This window comes from Nicotiana tomentosiformis, chromosome 1, assembly GCF_000390325.3.
Source record: "Nicotiana tomentosiformis chromosome 1, ASM39032v3, whole genome shotgun sequence".
Lineage (NCBI taxonomy): Eukaryota > Viridiplantae > Streptophyta > Magnoliopsida > Solanales > Solanaceae > Nicotiana > Nicotiana tomentosiformis.
In genome coordinates this window covers 137,147,534-137,174,032 of record NC_090812.1, presented here as the reverse complement: position 1 = coordinate 137,174,032, position 26,499 = coordinate 137,147,534, and positions in this window count along the sequence as shown.

The following is a 26,499-nucleotide window of genomic DNA, read 5'->3' as shown; positions in this document are numbered from 1 at the left end:
TTTCTATTGACGATCTGATTGCATAGTCATGTTTAAGTCTTGGTCTGAGGTATACCTGTGGATTAGTTATGATTTGAACAGGTTGGCATGGAGGGTGACTTGAGCAAGGAAATTTCTAAATGCATGATGTACTATACTTTATGGATATATGGAAACTTGAAATGACGCGGGTTGTTATTCGTGGTAGAGGTAATGTGCATAGAGTAGACATTTACTCGGTTGCTTAGAGATGAGAAGTACTTCTTAGGTGTTGGTGTACTAATAGAGCACAGGTCATTCGGCTCGATTGGGCGGTGCATTTGAGATTAAAATAGGGTAGATGACTCTCGAGAAGGTTCTAGTCAGTTCAAGCTTCATATGTGGAATTTAAGGAATTTTTGGATTTGTAATAGGCTAAGTTCGAAGATTTTCATTGGATGGTGACAGGACTAGCAATATTTCTGTATTAGCATTAGTTCTATATTTCAGTATTTGAATGATTAAAGAAATAGTTTCAGATTCACGAAAGGTCTCTTCAGAGTTAGCATTACGGTTGCGGTACTATTGGGTACTTAAGGGGGAATACAACAGCTTATGGGCTTTAGGACGACGTGATTCAATGGTAGGGTCTCTTGTGATGAGCTTTGGTTAAACATCGTGGTGTGCTGGCAAGAAGAAGTGTTTACTTAAAGGCAATTCAGAAGGAGCTCAGAGGAAATAGGAAAACTTGGTAGCAGGATGGATTAGTATGGTAATGATATGATAGATCGTTTTGATTTTTATGATGTGGTGAGGCTTTACCAGTTTTTTCTGCCAATACTCTTGGGTTTGGCAACCCGCGTGACTTGGTTGAGTTAGAGGGATTCAGTTCTGATGGCTTTATTATGCGTATATGGGTTTCAAAGAGTTCTCAACAGTGTCGATCGCGACTCGAGATGTATATTTTTTACCGACATGAGGAATATGTAGTGCATTGTGACTATCTCGTGGATGGGATCTAGTTGTAGATTTCTGGCTGATGGACTATGTATCCAGCCGACGCTTCAGTATTGTTAATGAGATTGTAATACTTGTCATATAATGGCATGATAGATGTAGTGTGACGTGTGGGATTGAGATTTGCATGTACAAGGTTGTGGTTCAGTTTTGAAGGGAATGTCATGAATATTTGACAGCATGGATGATCTCAAATGTTTAGATGAATGCTAGTACTACTTGGTATCACCTAAGAAGGGTGCGCATTTCAGAAGGTGCACTCTTTTTTGACTTACCAATGCTTCATTAGTATTGCGGTACTCGCCTAGTTAATCGACTGGTAATGTTCAGATTTTGCTATGTGGCATGGAAGAATTAAGGGATTATTTCTCATAGAATGAGTGTGTACGAAGGATGAGTAAGTCACCAGAGTGGTCGAGTTGGGATCATATGAGGTGATTCTGGTATTCTAAGGATTTGGAGACTGGCAGTTCTCAGAGGTAGATTGTTCCTCGGTTGCGGTCTGTGAAGGTATGGCCAAAAGTGAGATAGCTAGCAGTAAGTGTTGTGGTCAGGTTATTATTGACTTTTGGAGGATTATTTATTTATTTGTGGATGTCTGATGTTGATTTGGGGCCATTTGTAGGGAGGATGTGTATTCGACACCGGGTCAGATTTGTTGACTTAGCACTACTATTGTTGAGGGATGTGTCATTTGGTTAGAGTTGAGCTTGTACATGTTCTAATATTTTCTATGTGTTACGCTTCTATGCTATAATGGGTTTGTTCTGTTGGTTATTTGCACGCATGATGCGTTTCTATTTGGCTGTTATGGCGAGATTGTCCGTGAGGTGTTGGATGATAGATTGTGCCTTGTTTATGGTTTACCTGTTGGTGGTATATAGTAAAATCCGTCTCTCCATGGTTATGGTCACGTACTTCGCATGGTTGTTGTTGATTTGCATATGGTTGTTGATTTTGAGCATTATGGCTTGAGGTGTTTCATGTGGACCAAAATTTGGATGGGATCATGCATTGCAGCGGAGTTATGTTGGGATATGATCCCTTGTATTAGATTCATGTGTCTTTGTTCTCCTTCATGTGATGAGTTTATAGCATGGCGCTTGTTGTGATACCTATTGAGCGTGCAGGACGGTTGTCTCATTTGAGTCATTTTTCATTTTTGGGTACATTTGAGTTGTTTCTTATTGGTGCACAAATCGCACGGTTTGTGGCTTCGGGTTGTATCGGTGTAACTTGTCAGTAGAGCCTATTGTATTTGATGAGATGAGGTCATTGGACCTGGAATGAGTGCTATCGGATTTGATTACGATATGTTTGGAAGAATATTATCATTAGTTAGCTCAGAATTTGGCTATGGTTCTTATCGGGCAAGAGAGCCCCACGACTTGTTGATCTAACGAGTGGTTATGAATTTTTGTGTGCTTATTTCATCATTTGCAGTGTACGAAGGGTTAGAAGGTTTTTCTTTGCAGTGAAAGAAAGCCATGTAAGAGTGAGGGCTTTCAATGGGTCGCAGAAGGATGTCATCGGAGAGAGATACTTAGCCTTACAGATTGAACCGGTTGAGTTCCTACTATTGTTTCAAGTGATGGACATTTCGTCTTCATATAGTTTGCTACTGGGAAGGCCTTGATACATATGGCAGGGGCAGTTCCTTCCACTCTCCATCATTGTATGAAATTCGAATGTCATTGCCAAGAAATTGTGATACATGGGGAGTTAAGCCGGTCAGCTTACCTGGAGCATGCGGTCCTGTTCATAAAAGGATTAGATGGGGTCGCCTTTCATGCGGTCGAGATCATGCAACCAACATAAATGGAGAAAAGTGAGCAGACCCATGGTATGCAGTCACCGTACAGGTCAAAGATGGCAATGAGGGAGATGATGACGTATGGGTACCGACTAGGGACTTGGCTGGGAGCCCGGTCAGATGGGATAATAGAGCTAATTGAGCTGAAGGGGTAGAAAGGTACCGCTGGCTTGGGATATCAACCTACAACTAGGAAGAAGGCTTTTGTACCAAAGCGTGTTCCGAGTCGGGGTCAGAGCTCACCACCAGAGCATGAAATCGTTGATAGAATGGGAAGATTGTTCATGACTATGATGCAGGATTTCTGCGACGAAGCTGATATCAAGACACCGACCATTTAGAAAGACGTTCCTTTTGATGAACTAAAAAGAATTATTTCTTCCTGAAATTATTACAAGTTCATTTTTTGCCCTTATTTATGGTCAGTTTTCTTTTTCAGTAATCAAATTAATAAAAACCCGCATTCCGTGATTATGACATGTAACAAAACCCTTAAGCAAAACAATCCGGTCTACGAAGAGTACGATGAAAGCATGAGGCCTGAGAACCTCCCACAAGAGATCGAGCAGCTAGAGAGCCAGAAAAAGCCCAACCTCGAATAAACATAAGTAATTCACTTGGGAAGTGAGGGAGATATGAAAGAAACTCGAATCAGCATCCATCTGAAGACGAAACAGAGGGAAAAATTGGCGGAGCTCCTCCAACAATTCATCAATGTATTCGCCTGGTCATATGATGACATGCTCGGATTAAGTACCGATATCGTCTCGTACCGATTGCCAACTGATCCTTCCAGACCACCAGTCAAGCAGAAACCTAGGAAATTCAAGCTAGATTTGAGTCTAAGGATAAAGGAAGAAGTCACCAAGAAAATAGAAGTGAATGTGGTGAGATTCACCAATTATCCTACCTGGTTGGCAAAAATCATACCGGTACCGAAAAAGGATGGGAAGATTAGGATATGAGTGGACTATCTAGATCTTACCAAAAAAGATTATTTTCCTATACCAATTATTCATATCCTTATCGAAAACTGCATGAAGCATGAGTTGCAGTGGTTAGTGGAATGTTTCATCGGATACCACCAGATTCTAATGCACGAAGAAGACGCAGAGAAAATAATGTTCACCACGCCATGCAAAGTTTATTGCTATAGGGTCATGCCATTTGGTCTCAAGAATGCCGGTGCTACCTACATGAGGGCCATGACAACCCTCTTCTATGACATAATCCACAAGGAAATTGAGGTATATGTGGATGGTGTCATCATCAAGTCTCGAAAGAGTGCTGATCATTTGAGCGATTTGAAGAAGTTCTTTGAACGATTGCGGTGATATAGTTTGAAGTTGAATCATGCGATGTGTGAATTCGGAGTCCTCGCAGGAAAGCTGTTAGGTTTCATAGTTAGCAAGAAAGGGATAGAGCTAGATCCCTAAAAGATTAAGGCCATTTAAGATTTGCCTCCACCCTAGAGCAAGAAGGACATAATGAGTTTCCTTGGAAGATTGAACTACATCTGTAGATTCGTAGCTCTGTCAACGGTAATCTCTAAACACATTTTAAAGTTGTTGAAGAAAGATGCCGCTACAAATTGGAATGAAGAATGTCAAAAAGCTTTCGATAGGATCAAGGAGTATTTGTCAAATCCGCCCGTGTTAGTTCCTCCCGAACCCGGGAAGCTGCTGCTACTATATTTGTCCATCTTGGATGATGCATTAGGATATGTGTTGGGACCACGTAGTGATACTGTAAAGAGGGAGCAAGCATTCTATTACCTAAGCAACAAATTCACAATATAGGAAGTAAGATACACCTTGTTAGACCGGACTTGTTGCGCTCTAACCTAGATTGCTCAAAAGTTAAGGCACTACCCATCAGCATATACCACGCATCTGATATCCCGACTCGACTCGCTCAAATATATATTTTGGAAGGAAATGCCTATAGGAAAGTTGGCCAAATGGTAGATTCTTCTCAATGAATTTAATATTGTGTAGGTGACACAGAAAGCTATCAAAGGACAAGTATTGGCCAATCATCTCGAAAAGAACCTGGTGAACAAGGATTATGAGCCACTCACAACATACTTCCCAGATGAAGAAGTGTTTTTCGCAGGAGAAGACATTACAGAGTCATACCTAGGGTAGAGAATGTTTTTCGATGGAGCAAAAAATTTCAAAGGTGTGGGGATTGGGGTAGTCGTAATTTCTGAGTCAGGACAATAATACCCGATTTCAGCCAAGATAAGGTTATCTTGCATAAATAATATGGCAGAATATGAATCATGTATCCATGGAATTAGCATGGCAGTCGACATGAACATCAAGGAATTTTTGGTCGTATGAGATTCTGATTTGCTGATACATCAAGTTAAGGGCGAATAGACCACCAAGAATGTCAAGATCCTTCCATACTTGCACTGGGTAAAAGAGTTGTGTAAGAAGTTCACTAAGATCAAGTTCAAACATGTTCCCAGAATCCAGAATGAGTTCGCCGACGCACTTGCAACCTTGTCATCTCGAATCCAGCATCCAGACAAGAATTACATTGATCACATCGAGATAGAGCTTTGAAATCAACATGCATACTGTTTCCATGTATGATGAATATACATATGGTAACCCTTGGTACTACGACATAAAAAGGTTCCTCGGGGTGACAGAATAGCCAGAAAATGCCACAAATAGTCAGAAGCGAGCACTAAGAAGTAAAGCGAATCACTTTTTCCTTAACGGGAAGTCTTGTACCGGAGGACCTCGGACATAGGTCTGTTATAGTGTGTAAATGCTGCTGAAGAGACAAGATTACTAGAAGAGATACATGCAGGAACGTGCTGTCCTCACATAAACGATTTCAGTTTAGCCAAGAAGATTTTAAGAGTCGGATAATTTTGGATGACTATGGAAAGTGATAGTATCCGCTACATATATATGTGTCATTAGTGCCAGATTCATGGGGATTTCATCCAGTTTCCACCTAATAAGCTGAACGTAATGGGCTCTCCTTAGCTGTTCGCTGCCTATGTCATAGATGTGATTGGACCTATAAAACCTGCCGCATAAAACGGGCATCATTTCATCCTTTTAGCCATTGACTACTTTACCAAATGGGTTGAAGCCTCTACATACAAGGTTGTCACGAAGAAAGTGGTGGCATATTCTATTCATAACAACATAGTTTGCAGTTTTGAGATCCCGAAATTAATCATAACTAACAATGCATCCATTCCCAACAGCAATCTCATGAGGGATATTTACGAGAAGTTCAGAATCATCCACCATTATTCCACAGCCTACAGGCCACAAATGAATGGAGCAGTCGAAGCAGCCAACAAAAACATCAAGATAATCTTGCGGAAGATAGTGGACAATCACAGGCAATGGCACCAGAAACTATCCTTTGCCTTACTAGGTTACCGTACAACCATGAGAACATCTATTGGGGCAATGCCATACATGTTTGTATATGGCACAAATGTTGTGACACCCACATAGGTAGAGATACCATCTTTGAGAGTCATTCAAGAAGCCAAACTAGATGATGTAGAATGAGTACGTGTCAGACAAGAGCAACTCATGCTCATGGATGAAAAGAGAATGGACGTAGTGTGTCATGGCCAGCTGTATCAAAATAGGATGGCTAACGCATTCAACAGAAAGGTGAAACCTTGGCAGTTCACACCGGGGCAGCTGGTTTTGATAAAGATATTCCCTCATCAAGAAGATCTCAAAGGAAAATTCTCACCGAACTGGCAAGGTCCTTATGTGGTGCATCGAGTATTGTCAGGAGGAGCACTAATCCTAGCAGAAATGGACGGCAAAGTCAGCACTAAGCTTATCAACTCAGATGTAGTGAAGAGATATTACATATGGAGATAGTAGAATTTAGGGTTTGGTTGTATTTATAACTTGACTTCCCGTGGTGGGATACACAGGCGACCCACATAGGGTTCGGTCTCCCTCCCCCTTTTGTAATAGAAAATCAAAATGTCATTTTGTATGTATTCGGAACTATGCCACGACTTGATTTCCTTTAGTAGGAATACATAGGCAATACACATCGAGTTCATTCATCTATTGTAATTGAACTACATTTTGGCCTGATTTCATTTGGATACGTAGGCAATTTCAGTCAGACTCGGCCACTTCACTTCAATTTCATACCATTTTGCATCCATCGTAATCGAACTACATTTTTACCGGATTCCATTTTGATATGTAGGCTGCTTTAGTCAGCCTCGGTCACGGATGTGTTTCGGAAGGTTTTTAAACTAAAATAGAATTGCTGGTGTGCTGGTGCTTTGATGTTGCAATTGTGAGCAGCCTCACAATTGCAAAGTGAACATGTAAGGGTCAGGTATTGCAATTGCGATACCTCACTCGCAATTGCGAACATAGGCCAGTCTGGGTAGACTAGTTATTGCGACATATTTTGTCACATTTGCGAAGGGTTGTCACGACCCTAATTTCCATCAGTAGGATGTTATGATGGCATCTTGTCTTTAAGACTAGGTAAACCTAACACTTACTGAATTAACGGTCAAATTCAACAAACAACTATTAAATATGAAACAGAAATTCCTATATAAAGCCAACAATCCCGAAACCGGTAGTACAAGTCATAAGCTCTACTGAGTTCACTAGAAAATCTCTAAGTACAGCTATTCTGGAATAGAAATAAACCGTGCACCAATAATTTCCAAAGGTGACTCCGAGGCCTGCGAACGCGACGGTAGGTATAACTTGAAGTCTCCACAACAATATCAGATCCGCTATCTAACAATCCACAGACTCCAAAGTGCCTAGATCTACACAAAAATGTACAAAAGTATAGTATGAGTACTCAGTCGGTACCCAGTAAGTATCAAGACTAACCTCGGTGGAGTAGTGATGAGGTATAAGTCAAGACACACACTAGACATAGTAACATGTGCAGTATAAAAGTATAAAGCTAATAATGGAAGGAGAAATTAGTAAAGGGCAACAAAAATCAACATGTGATATTAGATAGTAAAGCAACAAGAAGACCGAGAAGTATCATTGAAACCAAATAAGGAACACAGAGGACAATCAATTAATCAAGCCTTGCTAACACAAGGTTCACAACGAAATCACCCTGTGATACCTCATCTCATAGTCACAAGTTACGGGTCTCAACCCACCATCATGTACTCATGGAAACTAGTGCCCACATCTCGAATCACAACCGCACGGACAACTCACGTGCCAATATGTCAATCCTCCCAACATGATCACAGGCTCACATTCGCAATCCGCCCAACATGATCATAGTCTAACAATCACAATCCCATGACATGGTCAAAGGCTCACAATCACAATCCGTGCGGCATGGTCACAGGCTCACAATCATATTCCGCCTGACATGATCACAGGCTCAATATCAACATTGAAATAAATAATACAAGAACACATGGGCATGATCAATAAATGTCAAGTTTCATACTCCTGAGCTAGTATAAGTGGCATGCTAGGGTCTATGCTTGTCAGAGTGTACTACTGCAGCCCAAGTCAACATGTTATATCAAAGACATCGAGTAGTTTATCGTAACAACAAAGCAAGTCACGTAAGGTATATGACAAACTCAAGGAAAAGCACACAATCACACGAAAATCACCAACACAATGTCTGCAAACGATCACACATCATCCCTGACATTGTCACCCTTATCTCTCCGATAGCCACCCGTATCACTCTGTGTAATAGACACCCTTATCACTCTGCCGTGACAATAAAATGTTCCACCCTTATCTCTCCGATAGCCACCCATATCACTTCGTACAATAGCCACCCTTATCACTCCGCCCGGACAAAAACACAATAGCCACTCTTATCACTTCGTACATTCAACAACAGTGAAATGCCACCCTTATGCTCTGCATAATAACAATGGTGAAATGCCACCCTTATGCTCTGCATAACAACAACGGTGAAATGCCACTCTTATACTCCGCATAACAACAACGGTGAAATGCCACCCTTATCCCCGCATAACAATAACCAAAACCATACAACAATTCACAAATTCTAACATCACAACAACACGACGTATCAACTCGTAGCACAAGTGCCCATAGGCCACAACATTTCTAAGGATCCAACAATATCAATATTTACACAAAAAGTAGCTCATGGCTCAAATACAATGTGTATAAAATCTCAATAACAACAATCGGAATGGGGAAATAACTCAAAAAGGAACGACACCCATTTTTACACAACTTCAATTAAAATAGATTAATGACTTTCGATAACCTTAAATCCAATTAAATGTTTAAGGATAAACTCAATAGTGAAATTATTTACATGAAATGGCAAACTTCGGCTCCAAGTGTATGAATTAGGCTAACAATGAAAGAGATGGCACGAACTAGTATTACATCTAAATGCATGTGAATAACCCGGCAACAAAAGGGATATCATGTACAACAATTTCAACTAAGAATAACTCCACAATAAAAGAAATCACATAATGATAAAAGTGATAACAACTTCATATAATGCTTATAAAAGCAACCTCGACAAGTAAAGAATATGACATGTAACGACAACTTCAAATAAAGCATGTGATAATATTCATGATGAATAAATGATACAACGTGTGCTAACAATTCCAAATGAATACATGAAAGAAGCCTAAGAGTCTAAACCTGTCAATTTTCACATATAAGCCCAAGTACGTACTCGTCACCTCGCGTACATGGCTTTCACATGACACAAATAGCACAAACGACTCAAATCCTAATGGGTAGTTCCCCCACACAAAATTAGGCAAGATACTTACCTCAATGAAGCTAAACTGATACTCTAAAATGACCTTCTCGTGTGAAACAAAAATTTTGTTCATAGGAAATAATTTCTAAAACCCATAGGAAATAATTGCGGATAATAAAGTTTCGTTCTTTAATGAAAACTAAAAGTCAACCACGGGCTCGCACCTCGGAACCCAAAAAAAATTATAAAATCCAAACACGCATTGCGATACGAGTCCAACTATATAAATATTATCCAATTCCGACATAAAATCATCCTTCAAATCATCATTTTACATTTTCGAAAGTTTTCACAAAAATTACCATTGTTCTCCCATTCAAATCACTAATTTAATGTTAAAAACAAAGATGGAATCACGAAATAAAATCAAATATGGGTAAAGAACACTTACCCCAATCCAACACGTGAAAGAACCCCTCAAATATCGCTCAAATCCGAGGTCTACAACTCAAGAAATGATAAAAATGGCCAAACACTCAAATTATAAACTTTCTGCCGAAGATTCCGCTTTTGTAGACCAAGAGGCGCACCTACAAGCCCGCATTTGCGAGCCATGGCTCGCATATGGGAAAATAGCTTACTAGACAAGGATTCGCATCCACGAAAAAGTAGTCGCACCTGCGACAATGCAAAAGCGCACAACAAACTACAAAACCAGCCTTCCTTGCACCTACGACACAATGCACGCAAATGCGATGATCGCATCTGCGATCCTTCACTCGCAGAAGCGAAACTCCCGCCCAGGCCCCAACATCGCAGAAGCGACTCAAAGATCGCAGAAGCGACCCTTGCGATGCACTAGAAGCAGATTTGCCCAAAGACATGGAAACCATCCAAAATGCGTCCGAAACACACACGCAGACCTGCTCGAGCCCTCAAATCACATCAAACAACATCAAAACTACGAATCGCAACTCAAATCAAACTTAATGAACTTATGAACTTTTAACTTCTACAACTCGCGCCGAAACATATTAAATCAACACAGAATGATGTCAAATTTTTCATGCAAGTCCCAAATGGCACAACGGAGCTATAGCAACTCCCGGAATTGAAATCTGAACCGGATAGTAACAAAGTCAACTCCCGGTAAAACCTCTCCACCTTCTAACCCTTTAACATTACAATTTTTGCCAAAATGGACCAAATCAACCTACGGACCTCCAAATCAAAATCCGGATACATGCCTAAGTCCAAAATCACCATACAGAGCTATTGGAATCATCAAACCACCATTTTGGAGTCATCGACACAAAAGTCAAACTCCGGTCAACTCTTACCGCTTAAGCTTCTAAAACAAGAATCATCCTTCTAAATCAACCCCGAATCATCCGAAAACCGAACTTGACTACACACATAAGTTGTAATACATAATACGAAGCTGCTCGAGACCTTAAGCCACCAAACGGGATGATAGTTCTCAAAACGACCGGTCGGATCATTAAATTCTCCCCTCTTAAACAAACGTTCGTCTTCGAACGTGCCATGAACCATTCCAAAGTCATCAAATCACTAAATGAACTCACCATACATATACTCGTGGGTGATCACACATCACCCCAATCCACATAGGCCCGACAACACCATCTCAGCTGAGAATTATTCATTCCACCGACACTGATAAACCTTAGAACCAATTTTCACAATCAGATCATTTCCCAAGGACCCGACTCCGACAACAACACGCGGTATCAGCATCAACTAGCTGCAACAACCCATGCCTACACCCATAAGGTACAACCACACGACGTAAGACATCACACATATGCCCATAAGAGCATCTTTAACCACCATAGCTGCGCATAATCAAATAAAACACCGAAAAATAACCTCATCTCAGCTGAAACCTTGTCCCAAACCTTCACAATGCTGACAACGATACAAGAAACATAAGGATCTCATAACCATTCACCTGAATCAACAAGTCACATCTAACGCCACCTAGGCACACACCTCGTAAGCTAAAACCTAATAAGCACAACGCGAATATGACTGAATATGCAAAGAGAAACACATGAGAGAATTATCTGTTACACCCCGTAAGGTTAAAAACAACATTGATACCGCGAGATATTATGTTATTGTGGTATTTTCTTTTAAGTGGAGAATTTTAGTAAACGTTTTATAAGTATAATTTTAGATAGTTACCACTATTACTATTTTTGAATATGATAAATTATACACATAATATGAGAAAGTATATGAGATTTTCTTTGTTGTAAAGATAGAAATTATTTTCTCACAAGAAAACGAGGATATCTTTTTACCATTTTAAGAATTAAGCGTACGAAATTTTTTCTCTTTGTATGAGATTAGGAAAATTAGAAGTTGAGAAAATATATTTATATTTTTACACGGATATTTTAATGAAATAATAGTGTATGTATTTATATATATATATATATTTACACTGATGTATTAATGAAATAATAGTGTATGTATTGATTTTATATGGTACCACATGACCATGATAGTAGGGTATATATAAAGTGTATTAAAAGTGGGTAGTATTTTAAGTAATTTGAGATAGTTCTTAATTATGCGGGTAATTGATTAATTACCGAATAGCGGGATATTACCTAATTAATTAATTGATTATTGGATAAGATTAATATCCCCACCCTACCCCTACATGGCAGTAAGCCACTATTAATACATCTGACTAAGTAGTCATATGAGTTTAGGTGGCTATCTATGGTGAATAGGACTTTAATGTGTAATCCAATCAAAGTCTATACAAAGTTTGGTTTCATTACAAAGTTGGTACAAAGTTTGGTTTCATTACAACATTGGTCTCATTTTAGACATTGAATAAGAAAGTAAGAATCAGATACCTTTCCTCCATATTCTAAGCAATTCAAAAACAGACGCTAAGGTTCAATCCAACAAAGTTTCCAACGAAAATTCTTGCAGCCAAATCAAATCCAGCAAGAATTATTAGCACCTTAGCAACGTAAAATTTTGCGGTTCTAACGGAGTACGGTGCAACCTTTTTCAAGAATATCATATGGATTTTTCCCTACTCTAGGTATGTTAAGGTTAATCCTTCTTTCTCTTGGCATGATCCAAGTAACGAGACGTAAACGTAATGCTATTCTATAAGTGGTTCTACTCTTAGCAGTTAAGGATACCTACATTATTCATTCCTGTAAAGTGATATTCAAGCATGTCAAAGTATGTTTCTAGTTCCTTGTTGAGCTATTTGATAAAGATGTTAATATTAATAGTATTGTGATATACGTATCTTCATTTACCACCAAGCTACGGCCGATAGGGCAGTTATGCATTTACCACCGAGCTATGGCCGGTTGGGCAGTTATACATCTACCACCAAGCTACGGCCGGTCGGGCAGTTACAGTTACCACTGGTTGGGCAGTTATGTATTATTATTTACCACCAGTTGGGCAGTTATGCATTTACCACCGAGCTATTGCCAGTTGGGTAGTTATGTATCATTATTTACCATTGGTTGGGCAGACATGAATATTCATTTACCACCGAGCTACGGCCGGTCGGGCAGTTATGCATTTAATACCGTGTTACGGCCGGTTGGGTAGTTATACATTTACCACAGAGCTACGACCGGTTGGGCAGTCATGCATTTACCATCGCGCTACGGCTGGTCGGGAAGTTATCACTGATCAAGTTGGGTAGTCATGCATCATACGATATGGTTAATAGTCACAAAAAGAAGTATTGTATATATATGAGTATAATAAGTATGCATATACGGTGGCACTTCAGAGATTCAGGTTGATTCTTATATGTCTTTAAAGTAATGTAGACTTATTGGTATGTTTCAGTTCTGCCTTACATACCCAGTACATTATTCGTACTGATGTCCTTTTGTTGGGGACTCTGCATTCATGCCTGCAGGTATAGATAATCAGTTTGATGAGCCCTCATAGTAGACGAGATTAACATTCATCAAAGGATCGGTAAGACTCCACCTCATTCGGAGTGCATCCGAGTCTCTGAGTCATCGTGTTAGAATTTTGCTACAGACTTATGGGTAGGCCGGTACCCTATCCCATTTGATGTCAAATAATATTAGAGGCTTTGTAGATAGAGGTTCATTTTGTACAGTATGTCAGAGGCCTTGACGGCCCATATGTATTCATGTTTTAAGAAAAATAGTTTAGTGATACAGTGTTGCCCACTTATAGATATACATTATGGGTTGTGGCCATGTTGGCCCATTATAGTTATAGAAGAAAAACAAATGAGTTACACAGTGGTTTGCTCGGGCCAGCACGGTACCGGGTGCTAGCCACGCCTCCCCAGGTTAGGGGCGTGACAAAGTGGTATCAGAGCGGGTCGTATCCTAGGGAGTCTACAAAGCCGTGCCTAGTAGAATCTCACTTATGGGTGTGTTGCACGCCACATTTATAATTCAGAGGCTGTAGAGCATTTAGGAAATGTTACCCTTCTTTTATTTCTAGATCATGCCATAGAGCTAAGTCGTAAGAAGTCAGTATGAAGCTTTCGCCAGATTTTGTATGCACCAGAGGTGCAAGTATCATAGTAGAGCTTTAAGGCGTAATATGGAAGGGAAATTATAAAAGAAAGAGAAGATAAGAGAGATTGAAGGGTAAGTAAGGTAAAGGTAAAGAAGATATGAGATACTCAAGTAGGAAAGGCTATGAATAGTCGAGACTTCAGATATAGTATGGGGTTTAGTTTAAGTTACAGAAGAGACCCTAGTGAAAATTTTGTAAATCTGTGATAGCTAACATTCGAGGATGAATGTTCTAAAGGGGGGAAGGATGTTACACCCTGTAAGTTTATCAACATTGATACTGTTAGATATTATGTTAATGTGGTATTTTCTTTTAAGTGGAGTATTTTAGTAAAAGTTTTATAAGTATAATTTTGGATAGTTACCATTATTACTATTTTCGAATACGATAAATTATACACATAATATGAGAAAGTTTATGAGATTTTCTTTATTGTAAAGATAGAAATTATTTTCTCACAAGAAAAGAAGGATATCTTTTTATCATTTTAAGAATTAAGCGTACGAAAATTTTTCTCTTTGTATGAGATTAGGAAAATTAGAAGTTGAGAAAATATATATATATATTTTTACACTGATGTTTTAATGAAATAGAAGTGTATGTATTGATTTTATATGGCACCACATGACCAAAATAGTAGGGTATATATAAAGTGTGTTAAAAGTGGGTAGTATTTTAAGTAATTTGAGATAGTTCTTAATTATGCGGGTAATTGGTTAATTACCGGATAGCAGGATATTACCAAATTAATTAATTGATTATTGGATAAGATTAATATCCCCACCCACCCCCACGTGGAAGTAAACCACTATTAATACATATGACTAAGTAGTCATATGACCTTAGGTGGCTATCTAAGGTGAATAGGACTTTAACGTGTAATCCATTCAAAGTCTATACAAAGTTTGTTTTCATTACAAAGTTGGTACGAAGTTTGGTTTCATTACAAAGTTGGTCTCATTTTGGACATAGAATAAGAAAGTAAGAATCAAATACCTTTCCTCCAAATTCTAAGCAATTCAAAAACAGACGCTAAGGTTCAATCCAACAAAGCTTCCAACAAAAATTCTTGCAACCAAATCAATTCCAGCAAGAATTATTAGCACCTTAGCAACGTAATATTTTGCAGTTCTAACGGAGTACGGTGCAACCTTTTCCAAGAAAATCATACGGATTTTTCCCTACTCCAGGTATGTCAAGGTTAATCCTTCTTTCTTTTGGCATGATCCAAGTAACGAGACGTAAACGTAATGCTATTCCATAAGTGGTTCTACTCTTAGCAGTTAAGGATACCTACGTTATTCATTCCTATAAACCGATATTCAAGCATGTCTAATTATGTTTCTAGTTCCTTGTTGAGGTATTTGATAAAGATGTTAATATTAATAGTATTGTGATATACGTATCTTCATTTACCATCAAGCTACTGCCGGTAGGGCAGTTACACATTTACCACCGAGCTACGGTTGGTTGGGCAGTAATACATCTACCACCGAGCTACGGCCGGTTGGGCAGTTACAGTTACCACCAGTTGAGCAGTTATGTATTATTATTTACCACCGGTTGGGCAGTTATGCATTTACCATCGAGCTATTACTGGTTGGGCAGTTACCGTGGGTTGGGTAGTTATGTATCATTATTTACTATCGGTTGGGCAGACATGAATATTCATTTATCACCGAGCTACGGCCGGTCAGGCAGTTATGCATTTAATACTGTGTTATGACCGGTTGGGTAGTTATACATTTACCACAGAGCTACGGCCGGTCGGGCAGTCATGCATTTACCATCGCGCTACGGCCGGTCGGGAAGTTATCACTGATCAAGTTGGGCAGTCATGCATCATACGATATGGTTAATAGTCACAAAGAGAAGTATTGTATATATATGAGTATAATAAGTATGAACATACGGTGGCACTTCAGAGATTCAGGTTGATTCTTATATGTCTTTAAAGTAATGTGGACTTATTGGTATGTTTCAGTTCTACATTACATACTCAGTACATTATTCGTACTGACGTCCTTTTGTTGGGGACTCTGTATTCATGCCTGCAGGTATAGATAATCAGTTTGATGAGCCCTCATAGTAGACGAGATTAGCATTCATCAAAGGATCGGTAAGACTCCACCTCATTCGGAGTGCATCCGAGTCTCTGAGTCATCGTGTCAGAATTTTGCTACAGACTTATGGGTAGGCCGGTACCCTATCCCATTTGATGTCAAGTAATATTAGAGGCTTTGTAGACAGAGGTTCATTTTGTACAGTATGTCAGAGGCCTTGACGGCCCATATGTATTCATGTTTTAAGAAAAATGATTTAGTGATACAGTGTTGCCCACTTATAGATATACATTATGGGTTGTGGCCATGTTGGCCCATTATAGTTATAGAAGAAAAACAAATGAGTTACACAGTGGTTTGCTCGGGCCAGCACGGTACCGGGTGCTAGCCACGCCTCCCCAGGTTAGGGGCGTGACAAAGTGGTATCAGAGCGGGTCGTGTCCTAGGGAGTCTACAAAGCCGTGCCTAGTAGAATCTCACTTATGGGTGTGTTGCACGCCACATTTATAATTCAGAGGCTGTAGAGCATTTAGGAAATGTTACCCTTCTTTTATTTCTAGATCATGCCATAGAGCTAAGTCGTAAGAAGTCAGTATGAAGCTATCGCCAGATTTTGTATGCACCAGAGGTGCAAGTATCATAGTAGAGCTTTAAGGTGTAATATGGAAGGGAAATTATAAAAGAAAGAGAAGATAAGAGAGATTGAAGGGTAAGTAAGGTAAAGGTAAAGAAGATATGAGATACTCAAGTAGGAAAGGCTATGAATAGTCGAGACTTCAGATATAATATGGGGTTTAGTTTAAGTTACAGAAGAGACCCTAGTGAAAATTTTGTAAATCTGTGATAGTTAACATTCGAGGATGAATGTTCTAAAGGGGGGAAGGATGTTACACCCCGTAAGTTTAACAACATTGATGCCGTTAGATATTATGTTAAGGTGGTATTTTCTTTTAAGTGGAGTATTTTAGTAAAAGTTTTATAAGTATAATTTTGGATAGTTATCATTATTACTATTTTCGAATATGATAAATTATACACATAATATGAGAAAGTTTATGAGATTTTCTTTATTGTAAAGATAGAAATTATTTTCTCACAAGAAAATAAGGATATCTTTTTACCATTTTAAGAATTAAGCGTACGAAAATTTTTCTCTTTGTATGAGATTAGGAAAATTAGAAGTTGAGAAAATATATATATATATTTTTACACTGATGTTTTAATGAAATAGAAGTGTATGTATTGATTTTATATGGTACCACATGACCACAATAGTAGGGTATATATAAAATGTGTTAAAAGTGGGTAGTATTTTAAGTAATCTGAGATAGTTCTTAATTATGCGTGTAATTAGTTAATTACCGGATAGCGGGATATTACCAAATTAATTAATTGATTATTGGATAAGATTAATATCCCCACCCCACCCCCACGTGGAAGTAAACCACTATTAATACAGATGTCTAAGTAGTCATATGACCTTAGGTGGCTATCTAAGGTGAATAGGACTTTAACGTGTAATCCATTCAAAGTCTATACAAAGTTTGTTTTCATTACAAAGTTGGTACGAAGTTTGGTTTCATTACAAAGTTGGTCTCATTTTGGACATAGAATAAGAAAGTAAGAATCAAATACCTTTCCTCCAAATTCTAAGCAATTCAAAAACAGACGCTAAGGTTCAATCCAACCAAGCTTCCATCAAAAATTCTTGCAACCAAATCAAATCCAGCAAGAATTATTAGCACCTTAGCTATGTAATATTTTGCGGTTCTAACGGACTACGGTGCAACCTTTTCCAAGAATATCATACGGATTTTTCCCTACTCTAGATATGTTAAGTTTAATCCTTCTTTCTTTTGGCATGATCCAAGTAACGAGACGTAAACGTAATGCTATTCCATAAGTGGTTCTACTCTTAGCAGTTAAGGATACCTACGTTATTCATTCCTGTAAAGCGATATTCAAGCATGTCTAATTACGTTTCTAGTTCCTTGTTGAGGTATTTGATAAAGATGTTAATATTAATAGTATTGTGATATACGTATCTTCATTTACCATCGAGCTACTGCCGGTAGGGCAGTTACACATTTACCACCGAGCTACGGGTGGTTGGGCAGCAATACATCTACTACCGAGCTACGGCCGGTCGGGCAGTTACAGTTACCACCGGTTGGGCAGTTATGTATTATTATTTATCACCGGTTGGGCAGTTATGCATTTACCACTGATCTACGGCCGGTTGGGCAATTATGTATCATTATTTACCGCCGGTTGGGCAGTTATGCATCATTATTTACCACCGGTTGGGCAGACATGAATATTCAATTTACCACCGAGCTACAGCCAGGCAGTTATGCATTTACCCCCGTGCTACGACCGGTTGGGCAGTATACATTTACCACCGAGCTACGGCTGTTCGGGTAGTCATGTATTTAGCACCGCACTACGACCGGTCGGGAAGTCACCACTGATCATATTGGGCAGTCATGCATCATACGATATGGTTAATAGTCCCAAATAGAAGTATTGTATATATATGAGTATAATAAGTATGCATATATGGTGGCACTTTAGAGATTCAGGTTGATTCTTATATGTCTTTAAAGTAATGTGGACTTATTATTATGTTTTAGTTCTGCCATACATACTTAGTACATTATTCGTACTGACATCCTTTTGTTGGGGACGCTGCATTCAGGCCTGCAGGTATAAATAATCAGTTTGACGAGCCCTCATAGTAGACGAGATTGGCATTCAGCAAAGGATCGATTAGAATCCACCTCATTTGGAGTGCATCCGAGTCTATAAGTCATCATGTCAGAATTTTGCTACAGACTTATAGGTAGGCTGGTACCCTGTCCCAGAGGTTCATTTTGCTACAGACTTATTGATGTCAAATAATCTTAGAGGCTTTGTAGACAGAGGTTCATTTTGTACAGTATGTCAGAGGCCTTGACGGCCAATATGTATTCATATTTTAAGAAAAATGGTTAAGTGATACAGTGTTGCCTACTTATATATATACATTATGAGTTGTGGCCATGTTGGCCCATGATAGTTACAGAAGAAAAACAAATGAGTTACATAGTGGTTCGCTTGGGCCAGCTCGGTACCGGCTGCCAGCCACGCCTCCCCAGGTTTGGGGTATGACATTATCAAACAAGCCCGACATGCACAACTCCCTATCAGTACCATACTACGAATCAATTCTACAAGGGTGAATCTAAACATATGAACTAATCACAAGGATCTCATCCTAATACAACTCCACCGCGACACGCAGCCCGGTTCAAACATATCAAACCGCATGAAAATGTGAGGATCCCATCCTCAGCTCTAAATCACAAGTAGAATACACACCACACCAACTGAAATCTTCCACCAATTCAATTCTGCAAAACAAAATTACAACACATAATGAACTTCCCACACCACTAGAGTATCTAAATCACAAATCTTAATCAAACCATCGGGAAATCACATCAAAACCTACATTAACGAGTAATAGAAAGTCTCTTCTAGTCTCATAGCTCTCAATAGTGAACAAAATCAAAATGATATACACGGGATACCACTATAGAATCTCCCAGTAGGGGTAAACACATAAGCAGAGAACAAAATCACAAAACGCACCCATATATGAAGCAAGATAAGAGGACTCACTCCGATAAGTAGAACCAAATCAAAATAAGAATGATGATCCTCTATAACAATTGAAACCATACCTGTAACGACACAATCTAGTGCAGCGGCCTCATCCGGACCACAGAAAGCATATCAATAAGCCGGGCCTACCCCTCTAGGGAGCTTTCTACCCACCTATCCTCCACCCTTAACTGGTTGTACAGGTGGAGTAGCAACTAGAATGGGGCCCGTACCCTGAGTGCTTTAATTAAATCTGTCCCTACCGAGTCTAGGATAATATCTCATGATGTGCCTAGTATCACCACACTCATAACAACCCCTATGCGGGCGTGGTTGCTCGTACTGAGTCTGTGCCGCATAACTGGAATAACCGCGGTAGGAACCCCGTGCCGGTGGTGCACTAAAAGATGACTACCCCACATGAGTACCATGATTATTTGGGGCACCGCGAGTAGTCTGAAGTGTGGATTGGACTGGTTATCTACCCAAACCTTCACCACGATGGGTCATAGCTGAAGAGTAGAATCCACTGAACCCTCCAGAAACTCGAGACCTCTTGGTCTCCTTATCCTCCCTCTCCTCACCCTGAATATGCTCTAACATCCTGGCAATCTTCACCACCTACTGAAATAGAGTATTAATCTACTACTCCCGAGCCATGCAGAATCTAAGATCATAATTGAGCCCCTCAATGAATCTTCGGACTCGCTCTCTGCATGTAGGAACCAAAGTAGGTACATGATGGGATAACTCACTGAACCTGATGGCATACTCTGACATTGTCATGGTGCCCTGACGCAACTACTCAAACACTGCACGCCACGCATCTCGAAGGGGCTAGGGAACAAACTCCCTCAAAAACATCTTTGAAAATTGAGCCCAAGTGGGTGGTGCTGCATCGGCTGGTCTACCCTCGGCATAAACCTACCACCACTGATACGCTGCTCCTGACAACTGAAATGTGCTAATAGAAACTATGCTCACCTCCACAATACCCATGGTGCAGAGAATATGGCGACACTGCTCTAGAAATCCATGTGCATCCTCGGTAGATGTGCCACTGAAAGGTGGACTATACCTCTTCAACCTCTCAAGCCTCTTTTACTCCTCTTTTGATGCCCCTGGCATGACCTCAAGCTGAACCAGAATAATAGGTTGTACTGGCACCACACCCAGAACCTGACCAATGTGAGCCTGATGCTCTTGTGTACGGGCGGTTGGAGTTTGAGCTCTTCCCCAAACATGCGAAATAGCTAGTGCAACGAAGATCAATCCCGCCTGATCTAATGTACCAAACAAGCTCAGGAATTGTGCTAAAGTCTCATGATGTCCAGGGTAACGACAAGCGTCTTCGGTGCCTGTTCCATAACTGTTGCTTTTCGCAGCTCCTCAACTGCTGCCCTGACAAGTTCTCTAGCTATGGCCCGTACCCCTCCTCAGCCTCTACCTCGGCCCCGCCCTCTCGCGTCTCTAGCAGGGGCGCGACTGTCTGCTCAGCTGATCCGGTAACGCGTGTCCTCACCATCTGTGAGAGAATAGAGATACAAAGCCTTAAACTTTGAAATAAACAAATCTGCATGACATCAATACAAGAAGTAGAGATTTTTTTATCTTAATAGTTCTGTAGCCTTTTGAAGATAAGTACAGACGTCTTCGTACCGATCCGCAATGTCATGACCCAAATCGGAGGGCCGCGACGGGCACCCGGTGCCTTACTCAACCGTGTGGCAGCGTAACATATCTTTCTTATCACACCATCATAGGTAAATGGGCCAGAAGGGCCATCATGAGATAACTAGAATAAAACATAAGGGAATACAAGACATAGGACGACCCAACATGATTTATAAACTTATACACGTGATATACGGGAATATAAGGCCGACATGATCATTTATACACTCAAAACATAGGCCAATAAAGCCATACAAGTACCCATATACATGACATCTATCTACAAGCTCTAAGTGTACCTAAATGTCACAAAGGTCGGAACAGGGCCCCGTCATACTGTCATGACCCAAACTGCAGGGCCGCGATGGGCACCCGGTGCCTTAGTCAACCGAGTACAAACATAACATATCTTTGTTATCATACCATTATGGGTAAATGGGCTAGAAGAGGCGTCATAAGATAACAAGAATAAAATAAAAGAGAATACTTGATATACGACGGCCCAGCATGTAATACAAACTTAACATAGGACATACGGGCCTATAAGACCAAAATGATCATTCGAACACTGAACATAGGCCGACAAGGACAGACAATCTTTCATATATATATGACATATGTCTACAAGCCTCTAAGAGTACAGAAACATCATAAAGGATGGGATAGGGCCCCGCCATACCAATAAATACATGTCCAAAGCATACTGACCGAATAAGTAACTCCGGAGTAAGTGGAGTGTACCCAACACATTCCGCTGAGCTGATAGCCTACTAAGAGGACTCTCAACCTGTCAATTGGGACCTGCGGGCATGAAAAGCAATATATAATAGACATGAAAGAAACATGGAGTAAAAGACTCAACTTGTACGTCTGAATAACTCTATGAATCATGAGACATTTATAATGTCATGCATATGTGTATAAATGTTATATCATGCATAGGTATATGCGTACATAACATCATCAAGCCTCTGAGGGCATCCCATCATTTCATCTCGGCCACTGTGGGAAAAATCATCAATGTATACCAAGTGATCAGGTGGTGATGCGTATATAATGCCATAACCTTTCCCAATACCCCATATACATATAATATATGTATATATAACACCATCTGGTCATGGGTCAATGTACATATATAAATGAATGCAATGCATAAGAAGTAAGTCTATAAGATCTCTCGAAATGTCATAAGATCAATATACCTTCGGATAAACTTTATCAAGTACGTATTTTTTTGAGACCCATGAACAGAAGATATATATAATAAGGCATATGGGGAATCAAGAACATAGGAACCCCTAGTACTTCTATGAATAGAGTCATTATGAAAGTTGTGCGTTTGCTCGTTTCATTTATATCATATGGGTCATGCCAAATGAAAGAAAGAATAGACTTAACATACCTCATGTCATCAGAGCAACTCGACAAAAGCTTACGACAACTAGCGCGCCAACCCTATAACAAAGAAATGCATGTACAACTTAGATGGCGCTAGTATATCATGTATCTCAAACGATAACTCGATTCTAAAATAAAATGGGCAACATTTCACCTGATTTTACTGCTCCTTCAAGCCTACTATAGGCGAGAAAAAATAACATTACAACCCACAAATCGAAAACAATCTACTACAATTCGGGACCTTTAATCTAATAAAAACCCCCAATATACCATAACACACCCAATCAACAAGTTATCAATTAGCTTGAAATTTCAACGACGAGCGACCAGCCCACTACCCTACCACATGTAGCATTTCTCCACTCTCTTTTATCCTTCAAAACTCCATAACTCAGCAGCACAATAGGTCAACATGAGTGGACTACAAAACAGTCAACTAAAAGTGAAATAAATCAAACTCACGACTTCTGATCACAGTCCCATGAGTTTTAACTATTAGGAAACAAATTTATCAATCTTTCATGATATTTAAAAGCTTAAATACAGAAAGTAGGTGTTTTCTTAACCATTAAGTACCTTCCAAAACTCAAATTACAAAGAAAAAAAGAGGCGGTATAATGATAATTACGCCGTGGGGATCGTTCTAATGGTATCGCTTCTTGATTTCATGAAAGGGATATTGATCTTGCTTGGAATTTCTTGGACTAGTTCTTGGATAGCTTGAGAGTGTTTTGGTAATTATTATCTGTATTTGGACGAGATATAAGGATATAAGACCACTTATAAGCCCACTGCCTCAATTCTCGAAGCAGGTGGGTAAGCTGCCTGCTTGGCAGCTTGAGTAGTGCAACTTCGGACACATGTATCTCTCTACTCCGATATCGTATTGACAAACGGTTTTCAGCGTTAGAAACTAGACACATGGTACTTTAAATCCATATAAAGATCTCCCTGTAACTCTCAATAGATTGGGATAAAACTGCCTCGCAACCTGCCCTATAAACCTGCCAGTTTCTATGAAGTGCGGCGACGTGACTTGGCGACCCTACTTTAAAAATTCATATTTTTCTACCCCGATGTCGTATGAATAAATGGTTTGGACCGTTGCAAACTAGGTTTCAAGTACCCATATACATGACATATACCTACAAGCCTCTAAGAGTACATAAACGTCATGAACGTCGGGACAGGGCCCCGCCATACTGTCACGACCCAAATCGTAGGGTCGCAATGGGCACCCGGTGCCTTACTCAAGCGAGTACCAACGTAATATATCTTTCTTATCATACAATTATGGGTAAATGGGCCATAAGGGGCGTCATAAGATAACCAGAATAAAATAAATTGGAATACTCGGCGTAGTATGACCCAACATGTAATACAAATTTATACATATCACATACGGGCCTATAAGACCAAAATGATAACTCGTACACTGAACATAGGCCGACAACGCCGTACAATCTTTCATATACATGACATCTATCTACAAGCCTCTAAGAGTACATAAACATCATAAAGCGTGGGACAGGTGTAACACACCGGAAATTTTTTTTGAAGTACTTAAGTGTAAAGCCCAGTAAAATTTTACAAAAGAAAATAATGTTTCGTGGTGCCGAATTTATCTTACGTGTTGGATGTGAAATACGTTTCTGCGGTTGATTATGCGACTACAAAATCACTCCGCGGACCGTATAATGGCCGTAGAATGAGGCAGGAAAGGTCTGTGGGCTACATATTGACCGCAGACCCAGGCAGATATTTCCTAGTTTTGGATACCAATTATGCTGCCGATATGCGGTCCGTATATCAATTATGCGATCGCAAACCTTATTCCGGAGCTTCATTTTTGGGTTTTTATAACCCGACCCTATTTCGTTAAATACACGCAAAGGATCATTTTTGAGCAAACATTCTGAAGTTTTAGAGAGAAGGGAGAGTGTTTTAGAGAAAGAGAAAACACTAGGTTAATTTTCATCAATATTTTCTCAAATCTTGGAAGATTAACAAAGATAACCCACAAGGTCTTCATCCTAAAGATAAGATTCTACACCCTAACCCTCAATTTCGAATTTTGTCAAGAATTGGGTAATTAGTAAGATAATCTTTGGGCATGGGAGTTGTTCATCTTGCATGCATGTGTTATCAAAGGGTGTAAGAAGATTGTTGAGCTAATAATGATAAACAATTGATTGTGGGATGATGGAATCCTCCATAAAATGACCTTGAAACCTTATGCACACCTAGTGTTTGATAAAATACTCAAATGATCTAGAACCATGGTCATCTTCCTAATTTTGGTTCAATTTGTTATATTTCTAAAATAGATTGAAGTTTCTAAGAATTCTGGAACATTTTAGAGTTTAAGGAAGCTCCATTGAGGTATTTTGACTAAACTCCTCTCCTATAACTAAACCCCACGGTATTCATGCAATTTATGTAATGTCCCGAATTGTTCATTATGAAAGTGGCTATTCCGAATAAACTTGTGATGAAAGATATATGTACAATATGTATCCCAAGATGATTTAACTATGTTATGTTATCATTTGAGAATATGTTCAAGGTATGGGTTGTGCGTTAATAATATTGCGACTTCAAGTCGAGTTCAAACGAAGGATATTATGCCAAATTTTGTGAAAAACCTCTATGTGCCTAAGACTCTTAGTTGCTCACATGTGTACTAAAAATATTGATTTATAATGCCTTGTTGTTGATGATGATGATGATGTTTGAAAGTGAAAAGGGTGAGTATGTAATACTAAATGTGGCCATCGTGCCCAGAATGAGAATTACATATGTGGCCAATAGTGCCAATGAAATGAAAGAATATGTCAACATTATGAGATGAGTTTTAGCTCCTTTGCATAATAATGTCATTAATGTCCTATGATCTCCCGTGGCTAGTACAAGTAAGCGATAGTATGAACATGAACTGTGGTCGTTTTCCAAAACAAAAATAATAAATGAAATCCTGTGGACGGTCTATGAAATGCATAGGTATATTATGTTATGAAATCATGTGGACGGTCTATGAAACACATAGGTATATTATGTTATGAAACCCTGTGGACAGTCTATAAAATGTATAAGTATATTGTGTCATGAAATAATGTGGACGGTCTATGAAACGCATATGTATATTATGTTATGAAATCCCGTGGACGGTTTATGAAACGCATAGGTATATTGTGTTATGAAATCCTTTGGACGGTCTACGAAACGCATAGGTATATTGTGTTCTGAAATCCTATGGACGGTCTATGAAACGTATAAGTATATTGTGTTATGAAATCCCGTTGACGGTCTATGAAACGCATAAGTATATTATGTTATGAAATCGTATGGACGATCTAGGAAATGCATAGGTATATTGTGTTATGAAATCCTCTGGACGGTCTTTGAAACGCATATGTATATTATGTTATGAAATCCTGTGGACGGTCTATGAAACACACATGTATATTGTGTTATGAAATCATGTGGATGGTGTACAAAATGTATAGGTGCATTGTGTATGAGATGTATAGGTATACATAATGAATAAACACTATGGACGGTCTATGAAATGCATGAGTGTATAATATGATATGTGAACACTAAGGACGGTCT